General features: G+C 42.4%; 1 protein-coding gene across 1 annotated transcript in view; it reads right to left on the bottom strand.

The window, feature by feature from the left end:
• The window catches only part of LOC126985018 (uncharacterized), a 28,305-nt gene that overhangs the window by 13,701 nt on the left and 598 nt on the right, over positions 1 to 14,006 (bottom strand). The window lies entirely within an intron of this gene.

The raw sequence follows: 14,006 nt of genomic DNA, 5'->3' as shown, positions 1-14,006 counted from the left end.
GTGCCATTACTACCGGGAACATATATATTGCTACGTTTTTATCTTCACTTTTGTTTTATTTGAAGTGATTGGGTTTAGCGAAGGAAGGCATTCAGTCCAGTGTTACCAGATCTCAGTGGTGAAATGATGCAAGACACGGTTGAAGAATATGCCACACTGATCCAAACTTCGATGACCAAATGATGAAGTAGGACAGGAAATTAGTGAAGTCTTGCCGCCTTGTCCTAACAGAGAAAATTCCCAATGCTTATAAAGTTTTTTTTCTTGTAAATGTTCGTAGTCGGAGAATTTTTTAAAGCTACGGCTGCGTGGGACATGTTTTTTTTTTTTTTTTAAACTCGTCACTATACTTCTTTGTATTATTTCTTTAACAGACATAAACATCCAAACTTCTATATTCCTTTCTATCCTTTCTCCTCTTTGCCTCCTCCTACAACTCCACATATATTAACTACAAACATATTTTTTCGTTGTAAGAGCATAACTAGAGAAGAACAACTCGTCACTGTGTATTTTAACGAGGAAAGTTTGATATGATTCTGATTATTTTTTTATGTAAAAGTTCAGAGTCTGAGATATATGTGAAAGTCATTGCTACGTGGTTCATATTGTTTCTCGTTATTTTTATCCTTTTTTTCCACATTTTTTATTATCGAAGCAAGTTTGATATAATTTTAAGTCTTTCTCTCATGTAACTCTTCATCGTCTGGGGGTTGTGAGAGCCATGGATGCGCGGGACATGTTGTTTCTCATTTCTCTTTTACTTTTCATCTCCTCGGTCATTAGTATTTACAGAGAAAATGGCTTCGTTATCTCGCGCGGGATTTCATTTGTCTCATTTCCCCTTTTTTCTCTCTCCTAAATGTCTGTAATCTGAGTCTCGTTTAAGTAATGACCGCTTGGGATGTATATTCTTCGTTTTCTTTTTCTTCTCTTTCATCTATGGTCATTGGGGGTTACGGAGGAACAGCATTCACTCTCAGACGTAATTTTTACCCTACCGAAATATTCAAACAAACATAACACCCATAACACAAACTAATAAACAGTTGACTAAAGCTACAACGAAAACCACTAGCCACTGTTTGCATATTATAATCATCGTCATATAATTTCTTGTCTTCTTAAGCCGTGTCATCAGCTGTGTGAATTGGACCAAACATCTCTACCTCGTCTCGGTTCCTCTTATCCTTTACACAACCGGGAAAACACGTAGCCCAGACGTATCTCCCAAGCCCTCTTATTCAACGTTATCTTTCACCTCCCCCCTGTGACTGATAAGCCGTTTTAGAGGGAGACTCCGCTAAAATTATTTCCCTCTGTCCCCTCTCTTCTGAACTCCTTTTTTTTATATAGCGGCAGGGGTGTTTTATTTTCTCATTGTTCCTTTGTTATGCCCTTGAGCTGCTTCCATCACTGTAAAAAAACTCTACATATCATAATAGGCGAAACACAGAGCCTAGCCATATCTAACCTACACTATATTAAAGTTATCTTCCATCTCTCAGTTCAGAATAAGCCTTGAAATAGCGTGGCAGTCCTTGTCTTCCTTCTCTCAGCTATGTTTGATGTGCAGAAGAGAAGTCCCACCCATTTACATTCATCATCCATTCATATTCCTTGGAAGAGTGACGTCAACTATTCCTCTCGTATCAATCTTCCCACGAGTTGGCCTCAAACGGAGAAGCTTCAAGATATCCCAGGAACCGATCTAAACTTACGTATGCCTTCTAGACCTTTTTATAACTTTTGTATAAGCTTTTCTATTATTCTGGAGTTGAAGTTATTTACCCTACAGTTTCTTTGATGGGGGAGGGACCTTTGCATTTTTCCTTTTTGAGTGAAGAAATAACAATAACATTCACCCGTATAGAGTACACTCACGCTCTCTCTCTCTCTCTCTCTCTCTCTCTCTCTCTCAACCACGCATAGTTTCCTCGCAACCTTATTTGTTTTTTATTTCTGCAATGGCGGGTCGTGCGAGGTATGCCGGCCGCTGATACCAAGCCGGTTAAGGCGTGGAAAAACCTGCAATCCCTCGTTAATCCACACAATTTCGGAAATCAACGCCGGTGTGCACGCAAACTGTGCCTCAATAATAACAGGGAGTCAACGCATCGGCCGCATAGCTTCATTACGGATGGCATGCAGCGGAGAGGACTGTCAACAACCCCCGGCCGCATCCTCCTCCACAGCCATCAACGCTGAAACCACAACCACAACCGCCCTCGCCACCACCGACAGCATCATCGTTCCTTCACCATCATCGTGCGTCGGGTCACCTATCTTCTACTTCTACTCTGTTTTTCCTTCTCCTCCTCCTCCTCTTCTTCCTTCTCCTCCAGCCACTAACCCAACACAAACTGCCGCATCACTAATCCAAAGGCAACTACTTTTATGTCACCATCAATGTTGCTACTACTACTACTACTACTACTACTACTACTACTACTACTACTACTACTACTACTACAAATACTACTACTACAACCACGTACTTCTGTCACAGCTACCATCACCACCACCACCACCGTCCCACAATAGCCACCAGCCCGCCCATCACTCCTCACGCCCACGCTAAATAGCCCACCTTAAAATATAACCGCCACAGTAATCACGCCCCTAAAATAGCAGCGTGTTGCAATGAAGCACTCATGGCTATGGGCGCATATCTTATCGAGCGCCTGCAGTGGAAATGTGGAAATGCAATGGTTTGGAATTTGGGACATAATTGTATAGTTGTGAGTCGACTCCAGAGACTACGAAGATTGGTGTTTTTGTTATGCTTGGTTATGATGAAGAGGGTTGCTATTTGTGGCCTCCCTCTCTGGGTACAAGAGGACGTTAGGTTAATTTTTTTCCCCCGTTAATAGTAAGAGGAAGGTCAAAGGGCTAACTAAAATAAAGGTTATCAAATGCCCACCCACAAAATAATGCTTTAGAAAGGAAGTTGAAGGTATTTGGGTATTAGATGTCGTTGTTGTTGTTGTTGGTGGTGGTGGTGTTGGTGTTAGTGTTAGTGTTAGTGTTGTTGTTGTTATTGTTATTGTTATTGTTGTTGATGTTGATGTTGATGTTGTTGTTGATGTTATTATTGTTGTTTATCTCCCGCAACATCCAGAAAACTATACGATGTTCATTGATTCACTAATTCATTCATGCATTCCGTCAGTCAGCCATCCGTTGTTCATTCATTCATCCGTTTTTACGTATCTCAAAAAAAAAATGAAGCAACGATGCAAAGGTTCAACAACTGCGATTTTTATGTCTGTGTATGTTTTCGCGATTCTGTTTTTCCAGGTTTCATTTTATCAAGTTATTTTTTTAATGTTTTTATTTCATCGTATTCATAATGTTTGCTTCGTCCCGAGGGGTTATTTTATTCTTATACTTCTTTATTTACTTAATCTGTCCGCTTCGATTCGCACGTATTTTCCCTTCACTGGTAGCCTGGTAACATACAGTCCCAGGTCTTTCTCTGCCTCTGTGGTGGATAGTGGAGTGTTTCCCATGTGGTATTGGTATGCTGGATTTCACTCCCAAGGTGCAGGACTTTACATTTTTCTTCATTGTATTGTAGCAGCTACTTTTTTTCATTCCTGTAGCTTGGTGAGGTTTTCTGGTAGGGAATCCTCTGTCAAGGGGCTAACTTTTAAAATCATGATTATGTTTATTTTTTGTTATTATTATCATCGTTATTGCTTATCACCCAGTTATTATCGTTGTTGTTGTTGTTGCTGTTGTTGTTACGCGCCATCACCACCTTCATGTACCCGCTGCCTCGGTATGCATTTTGCCATGATTGTGTTAATGGCGTGCTACTGTAAGCCTCATAAATACGCATCTCCTGCCGTGTTTTTTTATGGATGTGGGAGCCGCCGAGGGATACGGGTGCTCCGATATTCACCTGCAAAAATTAATATTCATCGCCTGACCTAATTTTTACGGCCGAGTTTTGCCCCACGCGAAGGTAAATGTGCGATGGTGGCGATGGTGGTGGTGGTGTCAATGCCTGGTGTAGTGTGGAGATGCATTATATTGTATTGTGTGTGCTGTGTAGGATGTGGCACTTTTGGTTGAGGTACAGGAGAAAGGGAATTAAGCAAGGGAGGATATATTCAGTCACCCATTCATTCAGTCAGAGAAGCAGGAGGGAATGTAAGAGGATGGTGAGAGAGAAGAAAAGGAGAAAGAATATAAGAGGGGGATGTGGAGGAAGAAAAGGAGAAGGAATTATAAGACGAGGAGGAGGAGGAAGAGGGAAGGAAATGTAATAGGAAGAGGAGGAAGAAGAAAAGGAAATTGGAATGCTATAAGAAGAGAAGGAAAAAGAAGAGAAAAGAAGGAAATATAAAAGGAAGAAGAGGAGGAGGCGGAGGAAGAGGAAGAAGAAAAGAGGCAGAAAGGAACACGGAAGAAGGAGGAGGAGGAGGAGGAAAAGGAAGAATATAATTACGCATAATAATGATGGGGTTCTGAAAAGTGTTACGCTGATGACGTTCTGATACAACTTGAAACAGTACCGTACGTGATAACTGCTCTCTCTCTCTCTCTCTCTCTCTCTCTCTCTCTCTCTCTCTCTCTCTCTCCGGCCCGACCTGTTAGCCTCATCAGCCCCCTAAAATTAGACAATATCACGCCTTGGATATGGGACACGTCGCTCTCTGAGGCCCCACTTAAAATGTTATTGACCACACTTAAGGGGCAGTAGTAGTAGTAGTAGTAGTAGTAGTAGTAGTAGTAGTAGTAGTAGTAGTGGTAATGGTGGTGGTTGTAGTTGTAGTAGTAGTAGTAGTAGTAGTAGTGAAAATTATCCTCTTTTTATATTCTTCTTTGTACAAGTAATAATAATTTGCTCTTTTTAATTATATAATGTTTCTCTCTGCTTCGTAATTCTTATAATTATACAATTTATTATATGTTTTTTCTTTCGGATATTTCATTTTCGTCCATATTAAAGAGTCAGAGAGAGAGAGAGAGAGAGAGAGAGAGAGAGAGAGAGAGGACGCCTTCGCCTCCAAAACACATATCTCAAGTTGAAAAATATATAAACGATAACGCGGCCTATCATCTTCCGTCCCTTGGTATCCCTCCCACTCACTTCTTTGCTGTATTAACTAAAAAAAGGCAGGATATTACTACTTCTCTTTTTATCACTTGAAAGAGAAACAAGTTACTCTATAACATTATATTTTCGCTTCATATAAAACTACTTGAACCATATAGCTACTGTGTGTGTGTGTGTGTGTGTGTGTGTGTGTTGTGGGGGCGGTGAGGGGACGGCAATGACCTAATGGCAGAGGTATGTGAGGGGGAGTGAGGGGAGAGGGAGGGGAGGGAAGGGGAGAGAAGGGGAGGAAAGGGGAGGGAGGGAGAGAAGATGGATGGACAATGTAGAGAAGGAGGGCAGTGTATGGGACAGGTTCGTATAGGAGAGAGAGAGAGAGAGAGAGAGAGAGAGAGAGAGAGAGAGAGAGAGAGAGAGAGATGTATTGAAAGAGGGTGATGTTGCTGACTGAGAGAGCACATGATGTTGAAGGAAGTGATACATTATAGAGTGAATAGTAGTAGTAGTAGTAGTAGTAGTAGTAGTAGACGTATTGGCAGTGGGAGTGACAGTGGAAGCGAAGGTGGAACACACACACACACACACACACACACACACACACACATACATACACACATACACACATACACACACAGGAAGGGTGACAAACGACACTCACGCCTCCCTGACCTATATGCTTCAATCGGCCTCCCTCGCATTTCCTTGAACCCCGGATGTCCAGATTGAGAACCTCTCTCTCTCTCTCTCTCTCTCTCTCTCTCTCTCTCTCTCTCTCTCTCTCTCTCCCACCCACGCAAGCTTTCATCTCCTCCTCCTCCTCCTCCTCCTCCTACATATTCTCATCTGTCCTCTTGTTCTTCCGTGGTCTTCCTTCCTTCTCGTCCTACCCTTGAAGAACAGTTACTGCGGGAGGAGTGAGGTGAAGGAGGCGTAGGAGGAGGATTAGAAGGACACTGAAGGTATAAATAGAACTGGGAGAGGGAAAAAAATGAAGAAAAAAATGACCAACGCTTAAAAAGAAAGGTGCATATGCTCAGAGGGACAGAACGGAGAGGGGGAAGAGAGTCCTAAAATGATATGCAAAGAGCAGCGAAGGGATGAGAAAAAGGGAAGAAGGTAAAAGAAATAATAGGGACAACTAGAGACGATTTTTTTTTTTTTTTTTTTACAGCAAAGGAGGCAGTTCAAGGGCACAAAAAAAGCCAACATTAATAAAAAAAAAAAAAGCCCGCTACTCACTGCTCCTAAAAAGAATCCAAAGAGGTGGCCGAGAGATAGGTTTAGAGAAGGAAAATCGTATGAATAAAAGAAGGCAAGGAATAAATGAGAGGAGTAAGGTAGAGAGGGGATAAGAAGGAAACTCAAGAAATGGAAAAGTAGGAAGGGAAGGGAAGAACCGATACATATTAATGAAAGGAAAGTAGAGGAAATTGAATGAGGTGAAATTCGTTGAAACACACGTCGGTAGAGGCAGTAGGCGGGCATTAGAGACTTAGAGGAGGAAACAGAAGATAGGAAGAAGGAGAAATAGTGAAAGAAGGTGGGAACGAAGATGATATAAAGAAGAAAATATAGTGGAAATACATTGAGGTGAAATTAGTTAAAACACACGTCGGTAGAGGCAGTAGGCGGGCATTAGAGACTTAGAGAAGGAAACAGAAGGTAGGAAGAAGGAGAAATAGTGAGAGAAAGTGGATATAGAGATGTTGATGAGAAAATATAGCGGAAATACAGTGAGGTGAAATTCATTGAAACACACGTCGGTAGAGGCAACAGGCGGGCATTAGAGACTTAGAGAAGGAAACAGGACTCGTATACTCAGCATCGTCGGGCTCTTGTTACGATCATGTTTGAAGACCCCAGAAAAAGATCCTTCAAGTTCTGATGAGTGCTTTCCCTGCTCATGGCGTAGAAATCTTGCAAAACTACCGCCAGAGATATGAAGCCACCTGAATCCTTACAACTTCTACGAGAGCTAAATAAAATGAAAGTACTACGGCGCCCATATGGTGGAAATAAGGAGGAATGGTGTGAGAAGGATTAATCGTAGCTCTAAGATGGGAGAAGGGCGCCTTAGTTCATTTTTTTTATACACCTTCAGGGCTTACATCCTCTGGGGGGATAACGCGCCCCAGGGTGATAAAGGTGATTTTTAAGACGAGTCCTGGAAATCGCCTTCAGGAAACTATATTATGTTAGGATATTTAAGCTACACGTCTGACGCTGCTGCAGGAGTTGACTCGGTAACAAATATATGACGTTATTTTTTTTTTTTTTCTGAAGGGTTTTGAATACTATAGTCTGTTTACTTAAGTCTGACCCAAGCTGACAACATAAACCTAAGCGTGTTTGCAAGCTGAGTGCTGATTGGCTGCTGCTATGGCTTCCAAGTTTTCTTTAACGTCTGTTTGTGTTTATCTCACGCAACACTTTCTGCTAAGCTGCACTGTGCTTACGAACACGCTTAGGATTATGTTGTCAGCTTGGGGCAGACTTAAGTGAACAGGCTATAATGACCCAATATTTGATCACTTATTTTTAGAGAAGAATAAACTGAATAAAAATCATCACACAACATTTTCCATTCACTTCGCGGTGCTGTAGCAAATATTGTCTTTTTAACCAAATGCTGGGGATGCTGAACAACTTACTAAAGACCTAATAATTACATCACAAATCCCTTATTTCCGAGACTAGACAAAATAAACCACCAAACGACATTCCCTATTCACTTTCTTGTACTGTAGCAAATTATAGTCGTTCTAATTACCTGATGGGGATGCTGAACAACTAACTAAAAACCTATTAATTACTTCACAAATCCCTTATTTCCGAGACTAGACAAAATAAACCACCAAACGACATTCCCTATTCATTTTCTTGTACTGTAGCAAATTATAGTCGTTCTAATTACCTGATGGGGATGCTGAACAACTTACTAATGACCTACTAATTACATCACAAATCCCTTATTTCCGAGACTAAACTAAATAAACCCTCAAAAACGACTTTTTTTATTCACTTTGCGGTGCTGCGGCAAATATAGTCTCTGTAAGCAAGTGGTGGCGATCCTGAACTACCTCTAATAATCAACCAAAGAACTATTAATTATATCACAAATCCCTTACTTCCGAGACTAAACAAAGTATACCATGAATCAATCTTTTCTATTAACCTTATGGTGCTGTAGCAAATATAGTCTCTGTACCCATAATCATGATGGAGAAGATGTGCAACCAACGCCTGACAAGAGTTCGCCGAGGTCCCCAATATAAGAAACGTTACTCTCAAAGGTGAAGACAGTGAAGAGAGAGAGGGCGGTGCGAGGGTAGTAAGATGCGTAGGGAGGACTTAGAAGAGTAACTGACTGACGTGGCTTGGGGGAGTGGTGAGCTTAGATGACGACGCAGAGGGAGACAGGAAGACTTGAAGGGGAAGTGATTACAGTGTGGAGGGTGAGAGACGGAGTACGTAGGAGCAGGTAGGCGAAGACATATAGCAAGGCGTTGAGGGAATAGAGGGAGGTAATGGAGGAGGAGGCGTAGGAGGAGGGAGTAAACGGAAGGTACGCGCAGATATATACAGATAGAGAGAAGGAGGAAGAGTGGAAAGAAGGCGTAGGGGAAAGTGGGAGTAAGCATGAGATAAATAAGTGCAGATAAATAGATAGGAAGAAGGAGGAAGAGATAAAGAAGGGAAGGCTGGAGAATGAGGGAGTAAGCGGAAGAGAGGATAAACAGGTATAGGGAGAAGGAGGAGGTGGAGAAGGGAGTGGGGAGAAGGCCCAGGAGGAGGGAGAGGGAGCGGATAAGCGGATTAACAGGTAGGAAGGAGAAGGAGGAGAATGCGTAAGGAGATGAAGATTAAAAGAGAGAGGAAGCGGAGGTGGAGGGAAAGAGAAGACGTAGGAGTAAGATGGAGGAAGAGTGATTAAATCGTACGGAATTATACAGGAAAGCGTTAAGAGGGGAGGGAAAGGGGAAAGAGGGCAGGGAAAGGGGAGGAGGCGTAGCGTAATGGCGTGGCGTGATCATTGTCCAGTCATTGAGGTCACCCATGCCTTGACCCATTGTGCGAGAGAGTCTAATTGTACGCGAAATGAAGATATGTCGATGTTGGCGTGGTCTGCATAACCGTGTGTGGGTGTGGGTGGGAGGCGGGGAAGGTGTGTGGGGGTGTGTGTGTGTGTGTGTGTGTGTGTGATGATCCTCTCCTTTTCCTTCTGTCTTTCTCTCTCTTCCTTTCGTCTCCAAACTCCCCCTTTTCCTTCTTTCCCTCCCTCCATCCCTCTCATGAATCCCCTCAGTCACCCCTAAACTCTTCATTCTCTCTCTCTCTCTCTCTCCAATCCCAAACCTCCTTTCCCCTCTCCCCCTCATTCTCCCCCCTTCCCATCCTCATCTCCTCTCCCCCAACTCATTTTCGCCCCCTCCTCCTCCTCCTCCTACCCTGCCCGCTCATTATCTTTGCTTCACAGAACATAAAAGGGAGAATAGTCATGTGTCCTTTTGATAACTCCTTTGATGTCTCCTTGAACCCTAATTTTGTACTCGAAATACTGTCTTAACCGCCTTCAGACATGTCCACGTAGATAATGCTTAATCTATCGTAGTCTCTCCCTTTATCTCTCGTTTTCTTTTACTCGTTCTTTCCTTTACGTTCTTATCTGCTTTTATTTCTGTTTTTCTCCCTTCAATCTTCCTTCGTTCTCCTTCCCCTTCCTTCAAATCCCACTTTCTATATCACTGTTTCCTGTTTTCTTTAGTATTTCCCTTCTCGTTCTTTCAGTGGGATTATCATATATGCTTTTCCTTCCCTTTTTCCTTCTCCCTTCTTCCTCTTTTCTCCTTTCCTCTTCCTCCTCCTCGTCCCACTTTCTATATCAATGTTTCCCGTTTTCTTTAATATTTCCCTTCTCTCGTTCTTTTCGTTAACGTTATAGGCCTATCTATTTACTGCGTCTTTCTTCGTACTCTCTTCCTCCTCTTCTCAATTCTTTCTTTCTTTCTTTCCTCACTTCTTCCTTTCCTTACTTCTTCCTTTCCTTCTTTCTTCCTTTCCTTACTCCTTTCTTTCCTTATTTCCTTATTTTTCTCTCCTTTCTTTCTTTTCTCTCGCCTGTTTTTGTTATGTCTGGGAAATGAAAAAGAGGAGGAGGAGGAGGAGGAGGAGGACGAGGACGGTAAATTAAGGGCAAAGGTTAACTCTCGTACGCTTCTTTTTCTTCTAATTTTCATGTTTATAATACTTTTAATATTCAAGGCATTTTCAATTAGCTTTCTGTTTGTGGTGTGAGCGGTTCATTTGTATTACTTTCATCTACTTTGCCGTCTTTTCTTTTATATTTGAAGTAGAAAGGAGAAAAGTTGAGAAAGAAGAAGGGGAGAAGGAGAAGAAGGAGGAGGAGGAGGAGGAGGAGGAGGAGGAGAAGGATAGGGCAAGGAGAATGAAGATACGGATTAATGAACAAATAAAATGAGAAAGAGGAAATCAGGAAAAAGAGGAGGTGGAGGAAAAGGAAGAAAGGAAAGAAAGGAAATAGAAAAGAAGGAAAAGAGAAAGAAGAAGAAGAAGAAGAGGAAGATAGAAGAAGGAGAGCAAGAATAGACGAAGCAAAAGGAATAGGAGTAGGATCGAGGAGGAGGAGGAGGAGGAGGAAGAGAGGGAAACAAGGGCAAAGTTATATTATATGGCGTCTTGGGGAGAGCCGCGCAGATCCACTTTGCCTTGCCGGCCGAATCGTAAACAACGGAGCGTCAGAAGGGTGAAGGAAGGGGATCGAACACCTTCTGGAGACATGATGTAGGTCGCGATCCTAAATTCCTACGTCAAGAGAGAGAGAGAGAGAGAGAGAGAGAGAACCACGAAGATTAACATAAAAAAGCGTTATTATGTTGTTTTCATTGTTGTTATTTTCATCATTATCATTAAAATAGTTGTTAATATTATCGCTGTTGATTTGCCTCTTGTTGTTGTTAGTGGTAGTAGTAGTAGTAGTAGTAGTAGTAGTAGTAGTAGTAATAGTAGTAGTAGTAGTAGTAGGAGGAGGAGGAGGTAGTAGTAGTAGTAGTAGTAGTAGTAGTAGTAGTAGTAGTAGTAGCAGTAACAGTATTAGTAGTAGTAATAGTAATAGTAGTAGTAGTAGTAGTAGTAGTAGTAGTAGTAGTAGTAGTAGTAATAGTAATAGTAGTAATAGTAGTAGTAGTAGTAGCCATCCATGAAGAGCATAACGGGGAATGACAATGCAATACTTCTTTAGAGTGTTGCTGCATTTGTTTTGCTTGTTGCTCTCTTTTTTTTATTCCCTCATTTTCTCTGTAGCCACTTGCTGTATATAAGTATCTCTGTCTATCTCTAATGATCTATATCCATCTATATCTATCTATCTGTGTATCTATATCTGTATCTATCTATCTTTTTCTCATCACGACATTTTCCTTTTATTATCTATCTATCTATCTATCTGTGTATCTATATCTGTATCTATCTATCTTTCTCTCATCACGACATTTTCCTTTTACTATCTATCTATCTATTTATCTGTGTATCTATATCTGTATCTATCTATCTTTCTCTCATCACGACATTTTCCTTTTATTATCTATCTATCTATTTATCTGTGTATCTATATCTGTATCTATCTATCTTTCTCTCATCACGCCATTTTCCTTTCATTCACCTCCAAAACAAAGCAGAGACATTCATTTCTCAAGTGCTGGTGGCCTTAGACTCAACAAAACAACGATTCACACTTGTCATGGTAAATTATATCCTTGAACTTCTCTATCCACCCTTCACCTCCCCTTCAGAGCCACTCATCCACCTCTCACGTCCCTCCCCAGCCCTCTCTTACACCCCTTCCAGCACCTATCATATCCCTTTCTCATCCCCTTATCACCTGTCAAACACACGCCCCTCTTTGCATTTTTAACTGTTTTAGTCTGCCTTAAAATCTCCTAGCTTCCTTGCACCTGCTTCCCCGGCCCTCCTCACACCAGTTTCACTCCTTTCCACCACCCCTTCTTCATCCCCTCCCAAGCGTACATCTCTCTTTTGCACTCTTAACATCCCTGCACCTGCTCGGACGGTCCCTCTTCCCCACACGACCACATACCAGCACTAAGACGCATATTCTCTATCATTTACATCTCCACATTTGGTAAGGCTTTCGTGGAGGCTGTGGGTATCTCCATGGGTAGTTTTACGAGCCTAGTGGTAGTTTATAAGAGTTTCTGCACCGTGAATGTGAAAAAAATAATGAGAACCCGAATAGTTTTCTTTGAGGCCTTTGGAAATTGTTATGGGAGCCGGAAACTTATTTGGGTTTGGTTTATTCCTGATGAGACGTGAGACTGAGAACTTGAGAAATTGACACAGCTCGGGGGGCGGAGAATAGTTTACTCGCTATGACGTGCAAAGTGTTGTAGTGGTGACTGAAGAAGATTTTGATGTCGTCAGTGCCTGGTGGAATTGGTGTTTCCTTGTCCTTTTACGCTGTTCTTTATATGTTCTGATGATGAGCTGATAATGGCAAAAGCTATCATCAGTTGGTCTGGCTCTTAATATCAATCGGTAATCCCCAGTCGGAATGACCAAAACATCACCGTTAGCAAAAAAAATTTTCATGTGGCTGGTAAACTATGAAAAGGTACTCGTCAGTGGTTGGCAAGCAAAGTTACTGCTATTTAGGCCACAACCAAAGTAAGAAAATTCAAGATATTCCCACGCGAAGGTCTCTTTACCCTGGCTGTGAGTACGATGGTGGAAGACGAAACTAAGGGCCGATTTCACAGTCGTTTTGTTTGTTTTGATCGTTACCAATGGCGACGTTCACCGCTTTAGAATTTCCACGTAAAACTGGCCGATGGGGTAGTGGCGGCTGCGGGGTTAGCCTAGCCCCGCACCTTACCACACACTCTCATCACCTCTCGCTTCCTCTGCAGCCGCCACTACCCCGAAGGCCAGTTTCACGTGGAAAACTATAGCGTCGATCGGCGCCATTGGTAACGATCAAGACAAACAAAAGGACTGTGAAAGCGGCCCAAAGGCGGACAGGACACTAAAAAGATACACGAAGCCTGAATTTTACGAGGAGGAACGGACGAAAAAGAACTAATATGAAACACTTTGAAGTAAAAGCTAAGATATGTAAGATATATATATTCATAGACACGGAGCGAGGAACTTGAATGGAAAGTAACAGGTGGAGTGGAAGAGACGATCTGCATCAAATAGGGGTGAGTGGAGTGTCGCGAGGCCGTTGACCTGTCTGCTCCATGGGCTCGTGACAGCCTCCGGCAATGAATACATACCCCGCGAATATCCTTCTTTTCCGCCTCATTGAATACACTCATTGCACTTCTAGGAAAGGCTTGGACTGCGCGGGGACTTGATTGAGGTGTTTAAATGGATTAAGGGGACTAAACAGGGCGATCTAAATGAAGTGCTTATATTAAAAACTGATGTAAGACAACGCAGTAAAGGGTATAAATTGCATGAGTTCAAATTCAGAAAAGAAATGAGCAAAAGCTGGTTCACGAACAGATTAGTGGAAGAGTGGAACAAACTAAGTAGATGTGTAGTTGAGGCAAACACAGTTGAAACCTTTAAATGGAGATTAGATGCATTTATGGACGGGAAGGGGCAATGGTGAGCAACCCATCTTCAGGAGCTGCCTTGTGTAGGCCGTCCGGCCTTTTGTATATCCTCCTTGTGTCTTGGTGTATCCTTGCGTACACATGCCGCGCACACCTTCCTCCGAAGCTCCACCGAGGCTCGTTAAACCTTGCAACACTTTTCGCCCATCCCAGCGCAACACACCCTCAAGGATTCCTGAAGTCCCCCTCGCCTGGCACGCAACACTGCCTCAAGGGACTCCGCGTCAGTCATGCACGCCGCGATCACTTTGGCACCGACGGAGGGAACGTAAGAGGATCAC

Source organism: Eriocheir sinensis, chromosome 58 (assembly GCF_024679095.1).
Source record: "Eriocheir sinensis breed Jianghai 21 chromosome 58, ASM2467909v1, whole genome shotgun sequence".
In the NCBI taxonomy this organism is placed as follows: domain Eukaryota; kingdom Metazoa; phylum Arthropoda; class Malacostraca; order Decapoda; family Varunidae; genus Eriocheir; species Eriocheir sinensis.
Note: the sequence above shows the minus strand (reverse complement) of the source record. Positions and strands in the feature narration are given on the sequence as shown.